The 23,645-nt window shown below is 32.3% G+C and overlaps 1 pseudogene; it reads right to left on the reverse strand.

The window, feature by feature from the left end:
• The window catches only part of LOC149533367 (receptor-like protein 4), a 48,496-nt pseudogene that overhangs the window by 24,208 nt on the left and 643 nt on the right, over positions 1 to 23,645 (reverse strand).

Genomic DNA, 23,645 nt, shown 5'->3' on the forward strand with positions numbered 1-23,645 from the left:
AAAGGACAAGAATAGGATTGACATGGAAATTAGGAAAACAAGATGATCTAGTGGAGCATTTCAAATATGTGAGGCCATGTGGTGAGATTGATGGTCAAATCCTATTGAATGATGACACAAGTGACTTAGCATTATTTCAAATGGCTCTTTGATGGCGAACACATCCTTTCATCACCTGCAACCACCCTTTGATGTTCCCAAGGCTTGATAAATGCAAAAGACATTCCTCTACCGCCATGGTAATCAATCTACCAATTAGAGAAGTTACAGCCATTGTTTTTGTCTCTTTAGGTCCCAAGCTACACATAAAGATCATAGTTTCTACATATGGATGTGCATCTGATCAAATCTTCTTGGGGTCAACAATTATTATTCTCTGCAACTTGAAGATAGTGGTTAAGTTTTAGGTTTTCAAAGGAAGTCTTTTCAATTATGCCTAAGCTAGAAAGGAAAATTTTGTGACTCTTTCAAGGGTTAGTCACTCTCTAATTCTATAGCAATTGTATGGTATACTCTACTACTATAATTTTCTTTGCCTCTAAGTGACTATATTTCTCTAGTGTACCTCTTTCTACCATTAATGCATGTGCAAAACCTTCTTGCCTTTTATTAATGTATTGCTTTCATTTTTCAAATTGTATGTTGTATCTATTTTTCCTTTGAATGGTATAGAGTGAAGTTCCTTCCTTATAACATTCCATTGGTTTCTGATCTATATGTGATTGTTGAGTTAAAGAAAAGAATGAATCTATGTATTTTTGAATTATATTGATGAATCGTGCAATTCTAGGCAAAGATAAGACTGAACATACTATTTTGTGTATCACCCCTCTAGATTAGATTAGGTAGTTTTATTTCATGCATTTCCTTCTCCATTTTCCTTCAAAGAAGTAGTTAGGTACATCCTGCTAGTGAGAAATTTGGCCTTCTCTAGAGACTCAATCTCACAGTTAGGGTCCCACAGCTTGGAGATTGTTTCTATGTTTCACAAGGTTTCCTTTAGGTCAAACTTTAGGAAAGGGTGCAAAATTTTGTGACAACAATCTTTTCAATGTTATTAGTATGGGATTTATCAAAATGCCAAGTTCAAGTATAGTATATAACATGAGAGGGTAATACTTTATGCACAACTTGAGCTCTACCGACAATGGATATGATGCAAGAGCATTCTAGGTGCAAGAGAAATCTTGCCTCACTGAAAAATATTTCCTTTTTGTTTCTTGAAATAGGGTTGTCTCAATGTAGAGTTGTTTTTGGAGGCTTTCTACTTAGTAAGTCATTCATAGAATCTTGGAATGTCCTAATTTTTGAGGTGGATATTCATCTTGGATATATCAACCTACTAGTTAAGGCTCAGTGTCATATTATGAGTATACATGGATTTATTGTGGTTTTTTGGTGTGTAATTATTGTATAAAAAATTTAGGCTCGGCATTAGAAGCCTAAAGATGTCCAAATGAGGCCCAAAAACTTGGTGGATGGGTGCTTGCATTGATTTGAGACTATAGATTAACAACTGAGGATTTTGAAAAGTGGTTATAAATGCCAATTATAGCAAACATTTGAAAGTTATGGCCTTCTAAAGCTCGGCTTACCAAACTTTCAAAATAAATGTCAAAAATGTATTTGGCTGACTCTATACGTACTGTAACGGTCTATCAGCCTTGGGTATTAATTTTGAGTGTCTAGAACCTTCCCAAGTGGCATACAATTTCCTATTTAAGAAATCTTTGTACATTGTCTAGGATAGCTCTGGGTGATAGTTTATATCTTTTTCTTGTAGATTATTGTAATGAAGGTATCCATGTAGGTAAGCATATTGTAATCCTAAATTCTATAATTTTGCATTTGTAATGATAATAAAAAGCCCATATTTTGTTCATACAAATTGTTTTTATTTCTTTGTTTTTGTTATGTGCTTATGGTATTAAGGGGACCACCCTTCATCAAGTGGTATTAGAGATGGAATTCTCGAGTGTTTAGACAGATCACTGACTATGAGGTAGTTTACACCAGGATCGTGGTTTGGGCTAAGTGTGTAGATCAATCATTGATTGTGAGGTTATTTGCACTAGAGTTTTAGTAGAAGTACAAAAATGTCTCCATATAAAGAGCATGGTGGAAGAGTTGTAGGTGTTATAGCTGAGGCTTTTAGATCCCTCCAGAGATAGAGGCAATCATTGAAAGAACAAATGCATAGAGGAATAAATCTTGTCATATGATATGAAAGTGAGGATGAAGGTGAAGAAGAAGAAGAAAATATTGAAGTAGAGATGGTTCTGAACCGAGAAGAAGAAAGACTTTTCAAGGCCATCTCCAAGATTGAAAAAACACCTAAGTTTGAGGTTCCCACATTTTCAAGAAATTTTAACCTTGAGGAGTTGATTGACAAGATCAATGAATTAGAGGAATATATTGAGTACGAAGATTTTGAGAATCTTGATAGGGTGAAGTTTGCAAAGGTGAAACTAAAGGGACATGCGATGATCTGGTGGAAAGAAATTCAACTAGAGAAAAATAAAAGAGGAAAGGAAAAAATCACCAAATAGGATCAAATGATAGCTAAATTGAAGTGACAGTTCATTCCTATGGATTATGAGCTTGACCTACTGAAGAAAATGCAAGGGTTGAAATTGGTAGGAAGATATGTTCGAGAGTATACCAAGAACTTATATGTAGTTCTTATAGGAACCAACTATGTAGAAGTTGATAAGGAGAAAGTAGCTCATTATCTTAATGGGTTAATGCAAAACATTTAGGAGGAGTTGAACCTAGTTTGAATGAATAGTATTGAGGAGGTGTGCCAATTTCCCTTAAGAGTTAAGGAGAATCTAAAAAAGAAATGTGATAACAAGAATAGTGGAAGAGGTCGCAGTGGAAGATATGGTAGATGGTCTTATAGAGGCCAAAATGATGATCATAAGAACAAGGATAAGGCCAGAGTAGTAGTCAAAACCAAAGGGGAAATAATTCCAATCATTCCCATGACTAGAAAAATAGAGATCAAAGAGGAAGAGGCAGAGGGAAAGAATCTAGAAGAGGAGGTTTTTGTGGAAAATGTTTTCACTATGGAGAGGAAGGGCATAGAGAATTTGAATTCTCCCAATGACAAGGAAGATTTATAGAAGAAATAAAGACCACATCAAAGTTGTGTATGTTGATGAAGATGCCAAATCATCATATTCTAAAGATGTTGAAAGAGGATAAGTCCTAGTTAATAAAGATTCTTGTTGAGTGGTGAGAATAAACCTAATCAATGAAGGAGCTTGTTTCTCAAAAGGTGCAAATGTGAAGATAAGCATTGTGATGTGATCATTGATGGTGGAAGCATTGACAATATGGTGTCAAAAAATATGGTCACAAAGTTGAATCTTGTAAAGAGTCAGAAGCACCCATGTCCATATCATATTGCCTTGGTGCAAGATACCCACAAAGTCATAGTCAGTGAGCAATGCTTGGTGAAGTTCAGATTGGAAGCTACCAGGATGAGGTGTTGTGAAATATCATACCTATGGACATATATCATATGTTGATGGGTAGGCCATGGCAGTTTGATAGGCATGTTGTACATGATGGGCATGCAAATACCTACACTCTAACAAAGGATAGAATGAAACATAAGTTGAAGCCATTGATGAATACAAATGAAAAGGTATGTAGTGTTGCTAGAGTCTATTTTGTTGGAATTTCTTTGATGGTATGATGTATGAGCATACATGTTTTGTGATAGTTCTAAAAGATGGCAAAGAAGAAGTAGAAGTATGTGCATAAGTTGTAAATTTTTTGGAAGAATTTCTAGATATTATATCTGATAATGTGCCTAATGGATTACCATTAGTAAGGAAGATAAATCACTAGATACATTTGATTCGAGGAGCTAGTTTTCCAAATAAGGCAGTGCATAGAATGACACTAGTATAAAATGGGGAGTTGGACAAACAAGTGTGTGAATTATTAAAGGGGTTGATTTGGGAATTTCTAAGTCCATGTGTTGTACCAAAAATATTAGCACCAAAGAAGAATGTAGAATGGATGATGTCCATAGATTCTCAAGCTATCAACAAGAATAGAATCAAGTATAGATTTCCATTGCCAAGGATAGATGATATTATAGATTGTTTAAGTGGAGCTGTGTATTTCACAAAGATAGATTTGAAGAGTGGATACCATCATATTCACAAAAGAGAAGGAGATGAGTGGAATATTTCCTTCAATCCAAGGGAAGGATTATACGAGTGGTTCGTCATGCCTTTTGGGCTAACCAATGCACTAAGCACTTTTATGTGGCTCATGAATGAAGTACTGATGGAGTTTTAAGGTAGGTTTTTTCATGTTTACCTAGATGATATTTTTATCTTTAGTAATATGTTGGAGGATAATTTGATGCATATTCAAAAGATTTTTGATAAGTTGAGGGAAGAAAATTTGCAGATAAAACTAAAGAAGTGCAATTTTGTGAAGAAGGAGTTGGTGTACCTAAGATTTGTAGTTTTAGTACAAGGTCTAAAAATGGACCCATAAAAAGTGAAGGCTATTCTTAAATGGCCCACTCCAATAATTGCTACAAAGATAAGATATTTTCATGGACTAGCTAGTTTTTATAGAAAACTCATAAGAGTTTTTAGCAGTATTTGTGGATCCTTGAATAAAACAATGAGAAGGGATAGGAAAGAATTTGAGTGGACTATAGGAATAGATAAGATTTTTAATATATTGAAATAGAAAGTTATAGAGAAACCTATTTTAGCACTTCCATATTTTAATAAGGTGTTCAAGTAGATTTTGATGCTAGTGGTGTTGCAATAAGAGAGTTGTTTTGAGCCAATAAGGTATACTTGTTGCTTATTTTAGTGAGAAGTTGAATGATTCCAAAAGAAAATATTCTATTTATGATCAATAATTTTATGCTATAGTTAACAAATTGAATAATTGGAGACACTATCTTCTTCCTAAGGAGTTTGTTTTGTATAGTGATCATCAAGCTTTGCAATATTTGAATAGTCAAGGAATTCAACCAAATGCATTTAAAGTGGCTTGATCTTTTGCAGAGTTATACATATTTTTTTGAAATAGAGGAGTGGGAATTCTAACTGAGTTGCAGATGCTCTTTGTAGAAGACAATTTTTGCTAACATAGATGTGGATTGAGGTTGTTGGGTTCAAGGAACCCAGTAATTTGTATCCAGAGGATCCTAATTTTGGTGAAGCTTGGAAGGCTTGTACAAAACCTATTACACTTGACGAGACAAAATGGTTGGATTTCATAATCCAAGATGGTATGATGTTCAAAGGAAGTTAGTTGTGCATTCCCAAAAGTTCTATGAGAGAGAATCTCATCAAGGAGAAGCATAGTGGAGGATTGGTTGGATATTTTGGGAGAGATAAGGCCATTGCTTTAGCTTTTGAGAATTATTACTAGCCATAGTTGCAGCAATATGTGAAGAATTTTGTACAGATTTGTAGAGTATGTCACATGGAAAACATAGTGAAGTAGAATATGAGGTTGTATCAGCCATTACCTGTACTAGAGAAGTCATAGGAGGATATTAGCATGGATTTTGTTCTTGGATTACCAAGGACTCAGTGAGGGCATGATTTTGTTTTTGTGGTGTTTGACATATTTTCAAAGAGCACATTTCATTACCTATAAGAAGACTAGTGATGATGTTCATGTGGAAGAGTTATTTTTTAAAGAAGTTGTGAGACTACATGGTCTGCCAAAGAGTATAGTTTCATATTGAGATACCAAATTTGTTGGGTATTTCTAGCATAAATTATGGAAGAAATTGAAGATAGATTTGAAGTTCCTTTCATCACATCATCCACAAACTAATGGACAAACAAAGGTGGTTAATAGTAGTTTGGAAAACTTGTTGAGATTCTTGGTTGGTGATAAGCCAAAAGCATGGGATCTAGTTTTACCACAGGCAGAATTTGCATATAATAATTTTATCAATAGAAGCATTAGTAAATCACCATTCCATATTGTATATGGGAGTAGCCCCAAAAAAAAATTTGAATTTAGGCAAATGGATAAAGTGGAAATGAGTAGTGTTGAAGTAGAAGAATTTGTTGAACATTTGAAGAATGTCCATGACAAGGTGAGAAAGCACATTATCAAGATGAATAAATAGTATAAACCTAAGGCAGATGTGAAGAGGAGGTATAAGAAATTTTAGATTTGAGATGAAGTCATGGTTCATTTAAGAAAGGAACATTTTCCAACGTGTACATATAATAAGCTAAAAATGAAGAAGTTTAGTCAGTGCAAGATAGTGAAAAGGAATGATTCTGGAAATGTCTATGAAGTGGAGTGTTGATCTCTAAGTTTAAGTTACCTATTAGTGTCTAACACTTGGTCATTTCCAAGGTAGTGTTGGATTGTCATCAAATTTGGGCATTCATTTTTACTTTACCAAGAAAATTCAAGTGCACAAGTGATTCAGAGGTGATCAAGGCAAATTTAGCAACAAAGCAAGTGAATCATATTGTGGAATTGATCATTTGACAAAATTCAATAAGTGAAAGCTTTATTTTTGAGCTAGTTATTTTTAGAGGTTGTCAAAGAAAATTTTGTTTTGGAACACTAATTTCAAATTGCATCATCTGAAACTATGAGTGAAATGTTGAAGGAGAACAACACACATATTGTAAGGAATGACCACTGTCCCCCACCTAATTTCAAGGATTGCTCAAGCTTTGAAGTAACTGAAGATGAAATTGGCACTCTATCATCAATTCCACAAAAGGTCCTGACAATTCAAGATGTATGAACATGTTACATGTAAAAAATCAAAGTCAAAGATTTTAATATCAAATCAGCTTATGAGAAGTTGTGTGATAATGCAGTACTAAAGGATGAGCATAAGATTATTTCCAAGAAAGGGCTTACCCTTGCCCTAGGTTTTCCAAAAAAAATCAAAGTAGAATGGATAAAGAACAAGTTGAGCCATATTCATGACATGAAGGTATGGTTAGAAGGCAAGCCAATTAAGATCAACAAGGACATCATACGTCAAGTAATAGGATACCCTACCCTCGATAGACCAAACTCAATAAGATGTGCAACAAAAAATGAAGTTGAGAAATTGAAAAAAGCTAAATGGAATGGCTAAGGCATGTCAATTGATGGGATTAAAGACCCTATTATTGAATTTGTAGTAAGAGTAATTGCACTTAAGTTTTATCAATCAAGCCAATTGAATAGTATGCCATGCATTACAGTGAACCTAGGCTACAAAATTGTTAAAAACGATCATAGCTATGATCGTGTTGAGATGAAACTACAACAATTGATAGAGAATCTTGAAACTATAAGGAAAGTGAAGAACATATCATGTAAGTTTGGATCTCTATTAGTTTGTATATTTTTCTATGTGCAAAATTCATTCCCCACCATTAGCAAAGTAGCATGGGATAGGAGCAGGCCAGTTATGGAGCAAATAAATGACTTGATAAGTCAGCTAGGAGAGAATATATGTTTCATGGTAGACATAGATTTTGTTTATGTTTATGTACTACCTAGAATTTCATGGCTAAGGCCAATGCCTTATACTGTAAATGTTGATGAAGTCACAACAGTAGTGACTGCACTTTTGTCAGAGGATGTTGATGTGAATGATGAGTCATTCGACACATATGACACAATAAAAGGATTAAATAAATATAGAAACAAGTGAGCCCAAGAAAGATAAGAGAAGAATAAAGAAAATTAAAGGTCTTGAGGGAAAAGGTGATGAAGGGGAAGGATCAGAACATACAATTGAAGCCAAGGAATCTAAAGGCAAAGAGCTAGTTTTTGTCAAGCCCAAGGAAACAAAGTACAAGAAAATAATAATTGTTCATCCAAAGGTTAAAGAAGGTCTCAAGAAAGGTGTTTAGAAGGTTGTCACACACCATGAGCCAAAAGGAAGAATAATAATGAGATCAAAGGAAGCTCAGCCTTTGGCTCCTACACCAAAAGAAAGTCAAACTTAGAGGAAATCGGCTAGTTCATTAAAGTAGAACTTATCTAAGAGGTCAAAGAGAAGACTAGTTGTAACATAGGAGGAAGAAGATGGTGAAGAAACAAAGTGTGACAATCTGAGAAAATTTTATATTCTGCCAAGACCACCTCCAACAATTGTAGATAAAGGTATGTCAAGATATTACTAAATTAACAAGTTTGATAGGGTTTAGAGACATTGATTTTGATTCTTTAAATAGATAAGATCAAGAGAAGCTTGAAAATTATATGATAGATATGATGATACAATTCAAATCTACACCTATAGAATTAGGAGAAGACATTCTAGAAAACTTGAACAATAAAGTTGATGCTAAGTGGACGTGGGTATTATCCACTAAAAGATAGATTAGGGAGATCACATTAGCACAAACTATCCCAGATTTAGGAAAGACACGTATGTTTATTTCCCTAAAAAAATTATGAAGAAATTTATGCCTAAGGAGTGGGATTATAATTTTTTTGATGAATAAAGCTCATGAAGTTGAGAAAGAGAGCATAAATATATGGAAGGAAGCATTTGGTCTGCTTGTGCCATTAACTGATAAAGGAGATGAGGAAGAAGAAGAAGAAAGAGATGGAGAAGCTAAGGAAGAAGAGGATGATGCAACAAAAGTTTCAAAACTTTTTGAGGAAAAAAACAAGATACTGTCACAATTGAGGACATTCTTGATTCATCCCCATAGGATCCAAATGTGTTGACTAAAGAAGACCTAAAAAATGTTTAATTAGATACATCTCTACCAAGCACCAATCTAGTACCACTATAAATCAAGGATTATCCAAGGATTGAAAGTGCCAAAACTAATAATTTTGATCTTAAATTACTTATTGGTGATATAAGTTTTGAGAAACAAGGCAAGGCTATATTTGTGTTTCCACAATCTACTTGTATCTCAATGGACCAAATCTATCATACAATTGTCAAGTATAGCTAGTTGAGATACTAATTGTTGCACCTAAATAACATGTTATGTCTACTCAACAGGAGTAGAAAGAAGTATCTAGTTTGATTGAAAAGGGTAAACAATACCCAGTGATACAACCCCTTAATCTCAGATAGTGGCACAACCAGATGAGATGACATGCATAAGACTCAATAAGTCTAGATGAGGTAATTACTTTACCCACGTATGACTTAAATAATCTAGCATTAGAGAAAATGCAAAAGTTGCAAGCTTTATTGAGTCGTAGGTAAAGAAAGAATAGTTGAGAAGAGAGCACACAAAGAAGTAGGTATTATATAACATAAAAGACATTTTTGTTGATGCATTTGGAATCACTAATGTTAATAGTCAGCATCCAATTTTAGATCAGTTAGTGTATATAATTGACAAAGTTCAAACAAATGATATTGAGACCAACAATAAATTGATGCAATGGTCTAAGAGAAAGTTTAGGCAAAAAAAATTGGAAAAAGTATCTAGGGAACTTATACATAGACAAGTAGAGATTTCTAATTTAGTCAAAAAGATCGAAGAAATATTAAAGAATATTCATTCTTTATATATGAAGCTTTATGATGTTAAGTTCTTCACATTGGAGAATCAATGAACAATTGATATAATTCAGGTAGATATGAAGGCATGTTCACACTCATTGGGAAAGGATGCAAGTTCAAGATCACCTTCATATAATAAGTTGACATTTGGTCAACAAAGGTTATTCGAGTTATGTTGAAAATAGATTGATACAAGTATGATAAATGTGTTTCAATCATTGTTGTATCACTGATGTTAAACATGCTATTTGTTGGTAAGAAAACTACTCATATGATTTAAGTACTATCACTTGATTGATTGATGAAAAGGATTTGATCAAAATGATGTAACAATAGCACCTAGAGAAAAAGGTTGAGTTATGAAATGAAAAGGAGTACAAGAATCAGATAAGACAATGATATCATAGTGCATTAATAATCTACTTTAAGGGTGCAAATCTTGGTTACACTAAGCGAGTTTAGAAGATCAAGCTAAACAAAGTTTGTCTACCAAGCTTGATCGAGTTGATAGTAGGTGTCAAGAAAAGCTAGTGTAAGCTAAGCAGAAAATCAGTTGGAGCTGAGCAAAATCAATTTTAGTGTAAGTCGAGTAAAATAGTTGATGCTAAGTAAAGTTTAGTTGATGTCGAGCACTAGTAAATTTTAGTGTGTACCGAGTGATTTTATAGTGGATGTCGAGCAACATAGTATGTGTCAAGCACCAGAAGCTAGTTAATGTCGAGTGTCAACATTATTATAAATATCATGAATTTAATGGATCTTAGATGACAAGTTTTTTCTTGGATTGTGTGAACTATATGGAAGATAAGATTGATGAGCTGGTGGCACAAAATTCATGGTAAACTATTCAAGACAAATTCAAAGAGGATTGAAGGAAATGTTTCTAGAAGGGAATGAAATGAAATAAGGGGTAGATTCATTGAATCCTACCTAATCTGTCCTAACCCTAAATTGGACAATGGAGAATGAATGACAAAAATATCTTAATTATTTATTTATAGAGATGGATGATCAGAAGTAAAGGTTGTCATGTGTGAGAACCTAAGGAAGACAAGGAGTCTAGGGTATTGCTTCATTCAACAACCTAAGAGAAGAGTTTGGATTGGCAAGTTAAGCAAGAAGGCTTAAGGGTATGGATGCTTCAAGGGTAAACAAGCTATCATAGAAAAAGTGTGTGAAAGCCAAGCAGAATGGAGGACTGAAATAGAGATCTGTAATCTACAAATGGAATTGCAAGTTGTTATTAGTTCAAGCCTTACTGTTACTCTCTAATAATTGCATCAGTCTAAGGTAAATCCTTTGGATTAAGGTTGACCTAATAGTCATTTTTAAATCTTTTAACTGTGTAACATTCCAAGTGAATGGTTTAAAGTCCTCTAACAAGGCTCACTCCTAATAGGGTGATTGAAATCATTTAATTAGGTCAAATTTAACAGTGTGTATTGTAACCTTTAATAGGGTTGGCCTTTCATAGGGCATCACTTTAGAAGAGTGAGAAAGAGTAGCATGTTACTAGTGGTTTTTCCCAAATTGGGTTTCCACATAAATCATTGTGTCAAATTTGTTATTGAATCTATTATGTTTCATGTTTTCATTTTTGCAAATTGATTTGACAATAGGGTAAAAGCACAAACCTGTGTCACCTTTTATAAAGAAATGAGATATCAAAATGCAATAGTTCAACATTAATGACAAAAAAAATGGTATTTGTATTTAGAATATGAAGATGATGTAAATAAATGAAATATGTAGAATTGGATGAATTTTATGCCTATAATTTTTATAAATTTTTTGAGTAAGAATTTATTCATTTAATTTTATTTTGAAGTCCCTTTTTAACTGTAAAAAATATAGGGTGTAGTTCTCGTCAAACAAGTATATGCAAATCATCTTTTTTTGTTTTGATTTTAAAATATCTTATAGATGACATGTATAGCTAGGGAAGAAAAAAAGAAATAATTATTTTTTATGTATATTTTCTTTCTTATAAGTACTCAAGTTTGACCTTATCAAAATCCAACATTTTTTTCCTCCCGTCAAAACTTCTCTATCAAATCTATACCTTCTTGAAAAAAATTACATTTTTGTGAAGAGGATTCTCTCCTATAGAGATAAATATGATTTTTTAATTTTTTTGATATGATTTACTATTTATTTTTCCTTTTTTGAGGGAGCATCTTCTGAAATGTTGAAATATTGACTTATAATATTTTGAGATTATAACATATCATAACTAATCAAAATACTCAAAAATTTATATAATGATGATATTGAATTTGAGATCTATAAAAGGGTATTTTTAGTTTTTGAAAAAAATTGAGTTTTGATAGAGAAATGAGATTTAACCAAAATAGGTTTTAGTATCCTAAACGGTTACACAAATCTATGCTTTTACCCAAACTTAACCTACAAGTGTTAAGTGATTGCATAATCTTATGGATGCATGCATGATGATAAACATTTTATGGGTTCACTAAGCTATGAAAAGTTTCACTAGTACATCTAGACCTTGGATAATTGATTCACTCCCCCGTCCCTCTTAGTTATTCTAAAGTATTCCAACAATCGGTATCAAAGCCATCTGCTTAAGAGGACATATTTGAAGGTACTAGAAGTACAAAGACCAAGATGTCAAAAAGAGAATTACCAAATCTTAATAGAAATAACTTTCCTGCATGGAAAAGTCTAATGAAGCTACACCTGGGAGGACTTACAGATCATGCACAATCTACCATTATTATTGAGCATGTTGATCCTATTGGAGCCCTAACTACTAAAGATCTAAAGAAGAGGAAAGAACACAACTAGACACACTATCTATGGAGGTGACAAGAATGTTCTATGAGCCAAATCTGAGAGTCTCAGAGGTAAGTTTGATGATATGAGATTGCAAGACAATAAAAATATTGTTCAATATTGCTCAAGAATAAAAGATGTTATTAATGCAATAAGAGGAACTACTGGTACAATAGATGATAATAAATTACTAAGAAATTTTTTGAGAACATTATTGCATATATATGTTATTAAAGTCTCTACAATACAAGAAATGAGATGTATACCAAGGAATGTTCTAACTCTTTAAGGTCTGGTAGGTAGGATCACTACTTTTGAGCTATCTAATTTTGGTCATTACAAACCTGAAAATATTGAATCTTCCTTGAAAGCTAAGATCTCATTGAAGGAACCTAATGAGAAGAAGAGAAAGACAAAATATGTGTACAATGATAGTGATATAGATGAGGAAGATGTAGATCAACTTAAAGCATTGCTGGCAAGGAGATTTCACAGTGGTAAATTTCAAGTTTAAAGGTAAACTACCTATCATTTGTTTCAATTGCAATGAGGTTGGTCATATTACTGCTTGATGTCTAGAGAAAAAGAAGTACAGAGGTGGAGACAAGTACAAAAATAGAAGAGATGAAGATAACAAAAATTATAAAGACAAAGGCAAGAAGTCTTGCTACATTGCTAAAGAGGAAACAAGAGATAAATCTGGTGATCATGATGATGAAGCAGTGTATGTTGCAATGAAGGATGAATCTAATGAAGATGAGGTAACTGCACTTGTGTCTTGTGTGAACAAGAATGACAGATGAATCATGATAGTGGGTGTTCATATCACATGACTAGAGATAAAAGAAAGTTCATTACCTTGAATTATTATGATGGAAATAGTGTAAGATTTGGTAATGATACACCACGTTTGATAAAAGGAAAAGGTTCTATCAAACTCATAGAAAAGATTTTATGTGACAATGCTTGCTATGTTGAAGGACTTAACTATAATTTGTTGAGTGCATTACAACTGAATAATGTAGGATGTAATGTTGAGTTTGAAAACAAGATTGCTAAGATATATGATATTGATGGAAAATTGATTGCAAAGGGTGATCAAACTAGAAGTAATCTATTCTACCTTGATATAGAGGATGCTATTTGTTTAGTTGTAGAATTTGATGATGTGTGGCTATGGCACAAGAGGTTATGTCATATTAATTTTGATAACTTGGTTGGTATCAATAACATGAGAAAAGTTAGAGGTTTGCCTAAGTTGAATAAGCCTGACAATATAATGTACAAACAATGTCAGTTAGGCAAGATGACAAAGTCAAGTCTTAAAAGTAAAACTCATACCTCTAAAGGAATACTAGAGATTGTTCACACTAACTTGTGTGGACAAATTGAAGTGCAAAGCTACAAAGGAGAGAAGTACATTATGTTGCTTGTTGATGATTATTCTAAAATGATGATAGTTATGTTTCTAAAATAGAAATATGATGTTTTCAAAATGTTTAAGTGGTACTTAGCAAGAGTTGAAAAGGAAATAGGTAAAATCTGAAATGTTTGAGATTTGACAAAGGGGAAGAATTTACATCAAATGAGTTTGAGATGTTTTGTAATAACAAAAGAATCAAAAGATAGATATTTGCTCCTAGAAGCCCTCCACAAAATGGAATTGTTGAAAGGAGGAACAGGTCTATAATGGACTGTGCTAGGACACTCATGATGGAGAAAAATGTTACTTTAAAATACTAGAAAGAAGCTATAAGTATTGTTGTCTATACCTTGAATCATGTGCAATTCAAGAAAGGCACTCATTCAACACCTTTTGAACTATGGTATGGATACTCACCCAATATAAAATATTGTAAGGTATTTGGAAGCAAATTTTATATTCTCAAAGATTTTAGGAATGGTAAAATGTGAAGAAGGTATTTTTATAGGATATTCCATAAGAAGTAAAGCTTATAAGTGTTTAAATACTAGCACTAAAAAAAGTTGTGGAAAGTGCAAATGTGAAATTTGATGAATATACAGAAGTATATGAGGTTGAAACTATAAAGGAACCAAAAGAATACAAATCATTTGTATACTTTTATGAAGGTATGCCTATTGAAGAAGATGTTGCAAATCAAGTTATAAACCAATAGAAAGATTCAATGACTATCGAGTCGCATACAATGAATGTTGAGTTCTATTCAAGAACTGAGCTACATTCAGGTGTCGAGTTACAAAATGAATTTGAGGCACATTCTGATTCTAAGATTAGTGTACATGAAAGAAATATTGAAATACCTGACAAAGATGTACATGGTGATTCAGAAGTTGAAAGACCAAATGAAAAAACCAAAGTTGAACCAAGATTGTCTAAGTATGTCAAGAGACATCATCCTATTGCAAAAATCATTGGAGATAAAAATGTTATACCAATGACAAGGAACAAGTTGAGAAATGATACATGTTTACTGAGCATGAAAGAACCCAAAATATTGAAAGATGCCTCAGAAGATGTGGACTGGAGTAAAGCCATGGAAGAAGAGATTGAACAAATTGAGAAAAACAAAACATGGACTCTAGTTCCTAGAGTAGAAGAAAAAAATGTGATTGGTACCATGTGGGTATATAGAAACAAGTTAGATAAAAATGGTGAAGTCTCAAAAAATAAGACAAGATTAGTCTATTAAGGATATGCACAAGAAGAAGGGATTGACTATGGCGAGAAACATTTGCCCATGTTGCTAGATTGGAAGGAGTAAGAACTCTTCTTGCTTATTCTACATACCAAGGTTTCAAAGTTTATCAAATGGATTTTAAGTCTACATTTCTGAATGGTATATTAGAGGAAGAATTTTATATAGAACAGCCAAAAGGATTTGTTGATGTTAATAATAAAAACATGGTATGTAGATTACACAAAGCTTTATATGATTTAAAGCAAGCACCAAGAGCATGGTATGAGAGATTTCATAATTAACTTGTGAAGATTCAATTTGAAAGGATTCATGATAACAACAATCTATACTTGAAGATAGAGAACGAAAAAGGTATTTTGTTATCTGATTTTTTTGTTGATGATATCATATTTAGAGGTCAAGATACTTTATGTAAGGCTTTTGCAAATCAAATAAAGCAATAATTTGAGATTTCTATGTTTGGAGAGATCAAGTTCTTTGCGGGTTTGCAAGTACATCAAATGAAATATGGTATATACATCACTCAGTCAAAGTATGTTAAGGAGATACTAAAAAAAATTTGATTGGAGGATTCTAAGCTAGTAAGTATACCTATGGTGACAAGACATAAATTATCAAAGAATGATGATTTAGCTAAGGTGAATCAAACATTATATAGTTCTATGATTGGAGAATTAAAATATGTAGCACATGGGTATGTGTAGGATCATGGTGTACCAAAAAGTGGCGATGTGAAAAAAATAGAGTTTGAAAATGTCTAAAAGCATTTCAAAATCTGCTCTAACTTTTCTCCACCCATCCTGATACCAAAGCTAAAAAGTAGGCCCAAGCCTTATTGGGTACCCTATTTCATATTGGATATGGTTTGATATTATTGGATATCCGATATGGAATCAGATACCTGATACCTATACTATGATTTTTTTTTTTTTAAAGAAAAACTCGAGGGCTATTTGTTCACGCTACGTTTTGTGTTTTGAGCTTCGATATTTGATCTGCGAACAGATGCACAATATAGGTTAGTGATTTTTTTTTTAATGTTTTCAATCAATTTTATTATAAATTTTTTAGTTTTAATTGAATTTGTTAAAATTTAGGTTTTTTTTCTTAAAAATTGTCGAAATTTAAGTTTTTTAAATAGAAATTATGTTGTGTGAATTAATAGGTATAGCTGACTAAAATGATCATACTGAGGCAAGAAATATTGTTCCTCATAATCCCCCACCAAATGATCCAGTGCCCCCTCAAAATCATCACCAAATGATCCCCTACCCCCTCAAAACCCTCCTCAAATCAAGGATTTGATATTTGAAAATCTCACCGAATTGAGGGCTTTGTAAACAACATATAATACTATACCCGCATTGGCTCCTATGTTATCCACATTAAAAACCATACTGAATAACATTGAAACACTTACCAATGAACAAAATGTCACGCTTCATTGGCGTGATGAAATGCATGAGATGTTTGATGATGGGTTGGACTATGATGAGGTTGCAATCCTCAATATAACTAAAGATGATTTGGTTGCCCTTTTTGTGAACCCAAAATCTAGTTTAAAAGTCTACCACAAAAAGCCCAAACTATCGATTAAATGGTGCACAAATGATGCCATAGGTGCAAATTTTTGGGATCGTTGGTGGATGGTTTTTCACATCCCTCCACATGGCAATTTAGAGGTGCCATTTTATTTCCTTAGAAAAATGTATTCAGAATTTGTGTTGGGCTTCAAGGTGAACTATTGGAGCATGAAGCCCAACATGGGTATAGGAGGAGGAGATCTTCAGGATAGACCCTCTTCCCAGTGGAAGAAAGCTGGCACTTTTGTCTTCCCTACTGATGTTTCCTCCCCTCCTCAAGTGTAGCATCCTTATATCATTGTAGAGGCTAGCTCTCAAACTATTAGAGTCATCCATAGATTGAGTAGCCTATTGATATCCTAGGCTAGGTCAGTGTTGCCTTCTTATGTTGATGATGCTAGCGTGATTTCATCATCAGTGAGCTCATCACATGTTTGTGTGCCCCATACTTGCATAACATGCAAGAATATTTGTCTGAATCACATAGGTGATCTTTCTGAGTGTCATTTTGTATTTGATGAGGATACACCAGATGTGCATGCAGAGGCTATAGACCCTAATGCGAGAGAGGAGGGACATGCAAAGGCATGGACTCCTTCTATGTCAATACATGTATACATTTTTTTGTTATGACATATGCAATTTAAAGTTAATCTTTATAATAGAGTAATTTTAATTTTTAAGCCATACTGACTTATACATGTATGTGATCTTCATTTATGTTTAGTTGATGACTGAGGAGGAGATGAGACAGGTTGATCATGCCATGCTCTTGGCTATTTTATTTGGCCTTGAGACATCTATGATACATTATTTTGTGTTCTCATTATTTTTTCTATTTGATATTATAGCATATATGGTTTCTAATCTTTTTTTTTCCTTGCAGGTATCACCTGTCCCTGGGGGACAAAGTGAGAGGGATGAGCTAGGACCCATTGACAAGGGATAGGTAATTAGGTGCTTTCTATTTGATTAAATATCGATACATTCTTGTAAAATATTTGTGGTAATGAAATTTAATTACATTCTTTATTGTATAGGGTGTGGCTACTGGTGATGAGCCCATGCAAATTTTGCGTCGTAGATGCTCTAGCATTTCTATTTGCACTGAGAGCCCCATTGTATGTATAAGTATCATTTATTTTTATTTTCCTTATTTTCATAAATAAATTCAAAACTGATTTCCATGATAATAACAACTAGTATTTTGTATATCATAGGAAACTCCTAGTGCATGAGGTTGGATGGAAAAGTTTTGTATATTTGATGATGTAGCCACTGTATCCTAAGGAGGAGCTGACATAGGTAAGTTGTTGTTTGAATTCTTGATTATATGTTATAAATTTAGTATGCTATGAATTATAATATTATAGTTTAAGTTGTAGATTCATTTGACAAACATATTTGAACATACACAGGCCACAATCAGTGAGGTACAAGCATTGTCAAGGACATATGAGAGTACTCCTGACCAGCGTAGGAGGTTTATGAGAGAGGTATTTATAATGAAATTTTAATAGTATAAATCTTCATTAAAAAAAAGATCATTATGCATTTGAGTAATTCAATGTTAGATACAAAGAATCATATAAATTTAGTAGTCTAACTTTGGGTTTTCCTTTTTTGTTTGTGTACGAGGCATCTTATCCACCTAGTGCAATGAAGCGACTGCATTTTGATCATCCACCAGCAGCCTTGGATAGTATAGTTGTCATAGGATGTGTCATGAGACATTTTGAGATGGCATATGCCACATTGTTTATAGAAACATTGATATTATACACATTTAGATGGCATGATCAGCCACATTTTGTGTATGGATCTATGTATTTTGATATATATTTGTGTAATTTGTCTATGGATACATAAACTTTGATATATATTTGTGTAATTTGTCTATGGATACATGTATTTTGATATATATTTTGTCATTTATGTACACAATTATATACATATTAATTTAGTATCTAGTCTTGTTCAATTTATTGTGAATCATGTGTATTGTTCATGTTTATGGAATATCATTAATTTTGTTCATGTTTGTTATATTCGATTCAAATGTAATAATTTGTGAATAACATTTTAACAACCTTTATTATCAAATTTGGATGCAATGTTTAATTTGAAATGCTATCATGAGTTATATCTTTTTTCTATCAAAAATTCTATAGTTAATAAATGAGATTTCACTTTCTACCATGTGATTTAGAGTAAGAAAAATAGGGAAACCTTATTTATAAAGAGAAACCATAGAAATGAGTGACATACAGAAAACTATTGTTTTCCTTGTGGTTTTAGTTTTAGATTGGATTTATTCCTTATCTTGGTAGAATGATGCAAAGCCCTTCAGTACACCTTTAATAAATAGTAATTTAAGTAAGGGGATTCACAATAGGATGGTAGTCTATCAAGGAATTGGGATGAACTCAAAGGCTTCAACAAAGATCCATGGCATTTTAGAAAATAACATCAACACACTTTTTAACCTCCTACACAAGGTTCACATAACCCTAAATCTGATTTTAAACTCCACTTTCAACCTTGAAACTAACTCTTGACTTCAAATATAATCTCAACACACTTAAGGACTACACTCCTCAACCATGGATTCTATTTCTAACCATGAGCTCATTCCTAGACTCATAATCTTTTATAACTAGCCCTTCACTTTGTTACTATCCTCATACTACAACTTTTCAATTTCAACATGACCTCAAAATATCCCAACTTAAGAGAATTTATTGGATCAAACCTTTTTGACTTGGTTCCCCAATACCATATCCATATGAATAACATCTATACATTTCTCACATTGATCAAATTACGCATACTGGTCCACTTAACAAAACTTAAGAACCAAATCATCCAAAATGTACCTTCTTGTTGTCCTTTGTATAGACCCAAACACAATCATTCATAACTTTTGAACCATACTTCATTTCCTCAATCCAACCATCAAGTAATTAGATCACTTGACCCTCCATACATATCCAAAAATTAGGCCAATCCAACGGTGGAAAATTTGAGATATAGCCCCCACAAAAGCACTAAAATTTTTGTGACAAAACAATCTTCCTTTGATAATCTCATTAAAAATATGTTACCAACAAAGTGTAACAATGGAAAATGATACAAATTGCAGAAAGAAACTTTGTTTTATTACTTCTTATTAATCATACATCGTACATTGTTTTCCCATTATTGATCTAATCAACATCTAAAGGCCCTAATAAGACATTTTCCACCCTATATAGTACTACAGACTCTATAATCCCTTACATTCCCATGATTAGTGTAATGCCCCGCCAAGGGATCCAAAGAATTTTACTAAGTTTGCCAAACAATTTTTTTTTTTTTTTAAACATGAATGATAAAACCATTCATAAAATTTGCGGAAGCAATAGCAACAATTCAAATAAAAATAAACATAACATATATACATAACAGGCTACATTCTTTAAAGATCCTTTAACATTGTATCACATCTAAATTAACTATTCATCTAACATCACATCCTTATGAAATAACAATGATACATCCAATGTACTTAAACAATATACAAGTGTCTTTTTGTAATTATATTTTAGTTTAGCTCAATCATCCACTGTACATATCACAGGGTATGAAAAGCTTAAAAGAATAAACATCCAAGTAAATAAAGTACATCATCATCATCTAATATTAATCCATGATGCAATAACATAAATGAAACCACATATCATACATGATACATCATCACAAAAGATATAAACATCCATCACAAAAGATAACCATATATCACAAACATAAATAACTAAGTGCACGGTTCCTCCCAACCGTAAATAGCATCATTAGACCATCGTAGATCCTAGCCATCCCTCCATGTGTAACATTCCAAAGCACCGAAGAGATCATCGATATTAACATAGTAAGAATGTCACTCCTAAAACATCCTACTAACATGCAAAGTAAAACATAATAAATCATCAACTAACATATGCAAAGTAAAGCAAATCATCAATATAAGAAACATACCAGTAGATACATCCATCATAAGGTATATTATCTATCATAATGCTCCAAGAACATAATGAAGAATAAATACCAACCAAGGATACTCCAGCTACGATGTCTCAAACGGATCTCAAATGATAAGAGTGAAAATACACTACCACCCGACCGCGTGGAACCTAAGTGGTCCACTCCCACCGTGCTGAGGAGATAATCTCAAGTCCCAAATAGGATATCAATACACATAGCATAAAAAGTTTAGGAATCCTAAAAGTATACTAACTCAAAGGTTCCAACACACACAAAATCGACATCTAATTCCCAGAGGCACACAAAGACATGTAGGAAACCTACTCTGCAAGTGAGAAAGTGTATCGCAATTATCATGTACAAGTTACCCTGGCAGTTAGCTAAACTCCACGAGTCCATATTGATCTCATGCAACCACTACTATCCTCTCATACTGATAAAGCATACTATGGAATGCACGGTCGCAACCATGTGTTCTCACTACTCCCATCCTAGCCTATACAAGCACTCAAGGCATGGGTGAGAACATCAAAACAATTATCTTTTTAGATTCATTTAATCCCCATTTAGTGTGTAAATGTTATCACTTATTAACCAAACTTACAATGAGTTACCCTGGCAGCCACTTAGGGCCCCGGCCCCCATTGCAAGCCACTTCCCGACACTACAAGTAGATTACCTACCCTAAGCTCATGGAATCATAAATCTCAAAATCATAAAAGATAATCCATAATAAAATCATCAAATATGCATAAAAGCATCAAATATCCATAATAAGAATCATCAAATCTCCAAGATAAGAATCATCAAATCTCCATGAGCATCTGAAAAAGCATCCATAGAAAATCATGACCACAACAGTTCTCTATTGGCAGCTGAAGGCATCACTAATAATCATAAGTATCAATTGGTTCTCAATAACCAAAATATATCTCAAGATAAATGGTTCTCAACAAGCAACCAAGAATATCTCAAAATCATACTGATCGAAGACTCCAAAATGGTTGAGTCAAAACATGTCACAACATGACATCATCAAGAAATAAATCAACACTTTAGTCCCATCATGGAGACTAAAAAGCAATCCAAGGATAACTGATTGATGACTCAAAAATATTAGCTCAAGTGTCTCAGATATATATACATTTCTGCTTCACACATGAAGGCTGAAGAACAAATACAAACATTTCATAGAGCATACGATCACATAACCATGGTTGGGCTTATAAAGATCAAGACCAAATAAGATCAACATGCCATCACATCTCATAACCCCCAAACCTCTGGTAACAACCTAGGATGGTCAACACTAGTCAACCCAAAACCCAAAACAAGAAGCATATAGAATACACAATGCAAACACATGTTTTGGTTTACTAAATTCACATAGTTGAATAATGTGTAGGGGTTTCCAGTTTTCTGTTTGCAAGTATACTTCAAGTTTATAAAGTTATCATTTGACTTACAAGTCAACCCATTTGTTCCCCGATAGCATTATCCTTCCATTATTAAGAATTACATTCTAAGAATAACTTAAGGATAAATATTCACTAAACTGATCATCATTGACTTTAATTAAATTGTCCTTTATATTTAACCATGATCCATATTCTAATTGATTAACCTTTCAACTTTTTTAAGATCATTATTCGTTATATTATAAGAGGACCAATTATCATTCTTTGAATAAGAGATTATAACTTTATTAAAATGATCAATTACATCAATCAATTAACATAGGTCCATATTATAATAGTCCTCAATTAAATATTACTAAGTCTTCACCATTAAATATCTAAGGTCATCATTCAAGTCATAAGAATAAGACCTATCAACTTGATATCAATATTTCTACAATCTTATTAAAAGAATTATATCAATTAAATCTTCATTACTTAACTTAATTGTTAATTAAATCTAATTAACTCTCATTGATTGATTTAATTAATAATTACATAATCATAGCAACGTTCCAATTAATATCAGTTGACTAATAACTAACTATAATTCTGTATGATAAAAGTCAACTATAATTCAATACTCAAAAGATCATTTTAATAATTCAATAATAATTATTGAAAATCTTAAATGACCATATTCCTCATCTTTCAAAGAATACCAACATTCCCTTAACAAATTTGTATTATCATTAATCTTTTCAAATAAGACTCTACCGCACAACTTAATTATTAATATCATAGTTATAATATCAACTCAATGAATATCAATTGATTAAAAATCAATTATAATCCAACTCCAAAAATTATTATCTCAAATAAGTTTCTCCTATGTACGATAATTCAATTAATTAATACTCCAAATTATTAACCAATTCAATTTGATTAATATCTTTTACAGTACTTCAATCATTAACTAATCTCCTCTAGATTAACTCTGATCGTATTAATTGATAACTATTTAAACTATTTACACTATTATTTATTAATAGTTTGTTAGTCCCAACAAACATTAATAAATAATAAACTCATCAAAACTATTATTAATCGATCTAGAGAACTTTACATAAGCTTCATTAGTTAACTCTTAATACCATTAAGGTATATCAATAATTTAGTTAATAATATATAATGTATTAATAATACCATAGTAATTCAAATTATAACAATGTTATAATAGTGACTTCATGTCAATTAAATCTTAATCCATTATCATTAAAGTCTCTTCATTTAAAAACGTAATATAAAATTACCATCTCTAAATTATTTAATATATATTAAATAGTATTTAATATACATTACAAAAAGTCCACTATATAAACTATATTAAAAATCTCTTTTCTTTTAATTTTCTCTCATTTAAACATCTATTTACTTAGATTGACTAATAATTAATTACACTTCTACTATTAACTAATCTTAATTAAATTTGATTTAATTAGATTAGATAATAAACCATATAAAACTAATGCATATTAATAAGATTCTAATAAGGGAAGATTTCAATAATATCTTTAATTCATTCCATGCTTTGATATATTATTTTTATAAAGTTTAAGCATAAAGAACTCTTAGTTATGAGAAATGGAGAAATATTTGTCTT

The sequence above is a fragment of the Cupressus sempervirens genome, chromosome 10 (genome assembly GCF_028749045.1).
Source record: "Cupressus sempervirens isolate cs-2001-9-10 chromosome 10, ASM2874904v1, whole genome shotgun sequence".
In the NCBI taxonomy this organism is placed as follows: domain Eukaryota; kingdom Viridiplantae; phylum Streptophyta; class Pinopsida; order Cupressales; family Cupressaceae; genus Cupressus; species Cupressus sempervirens.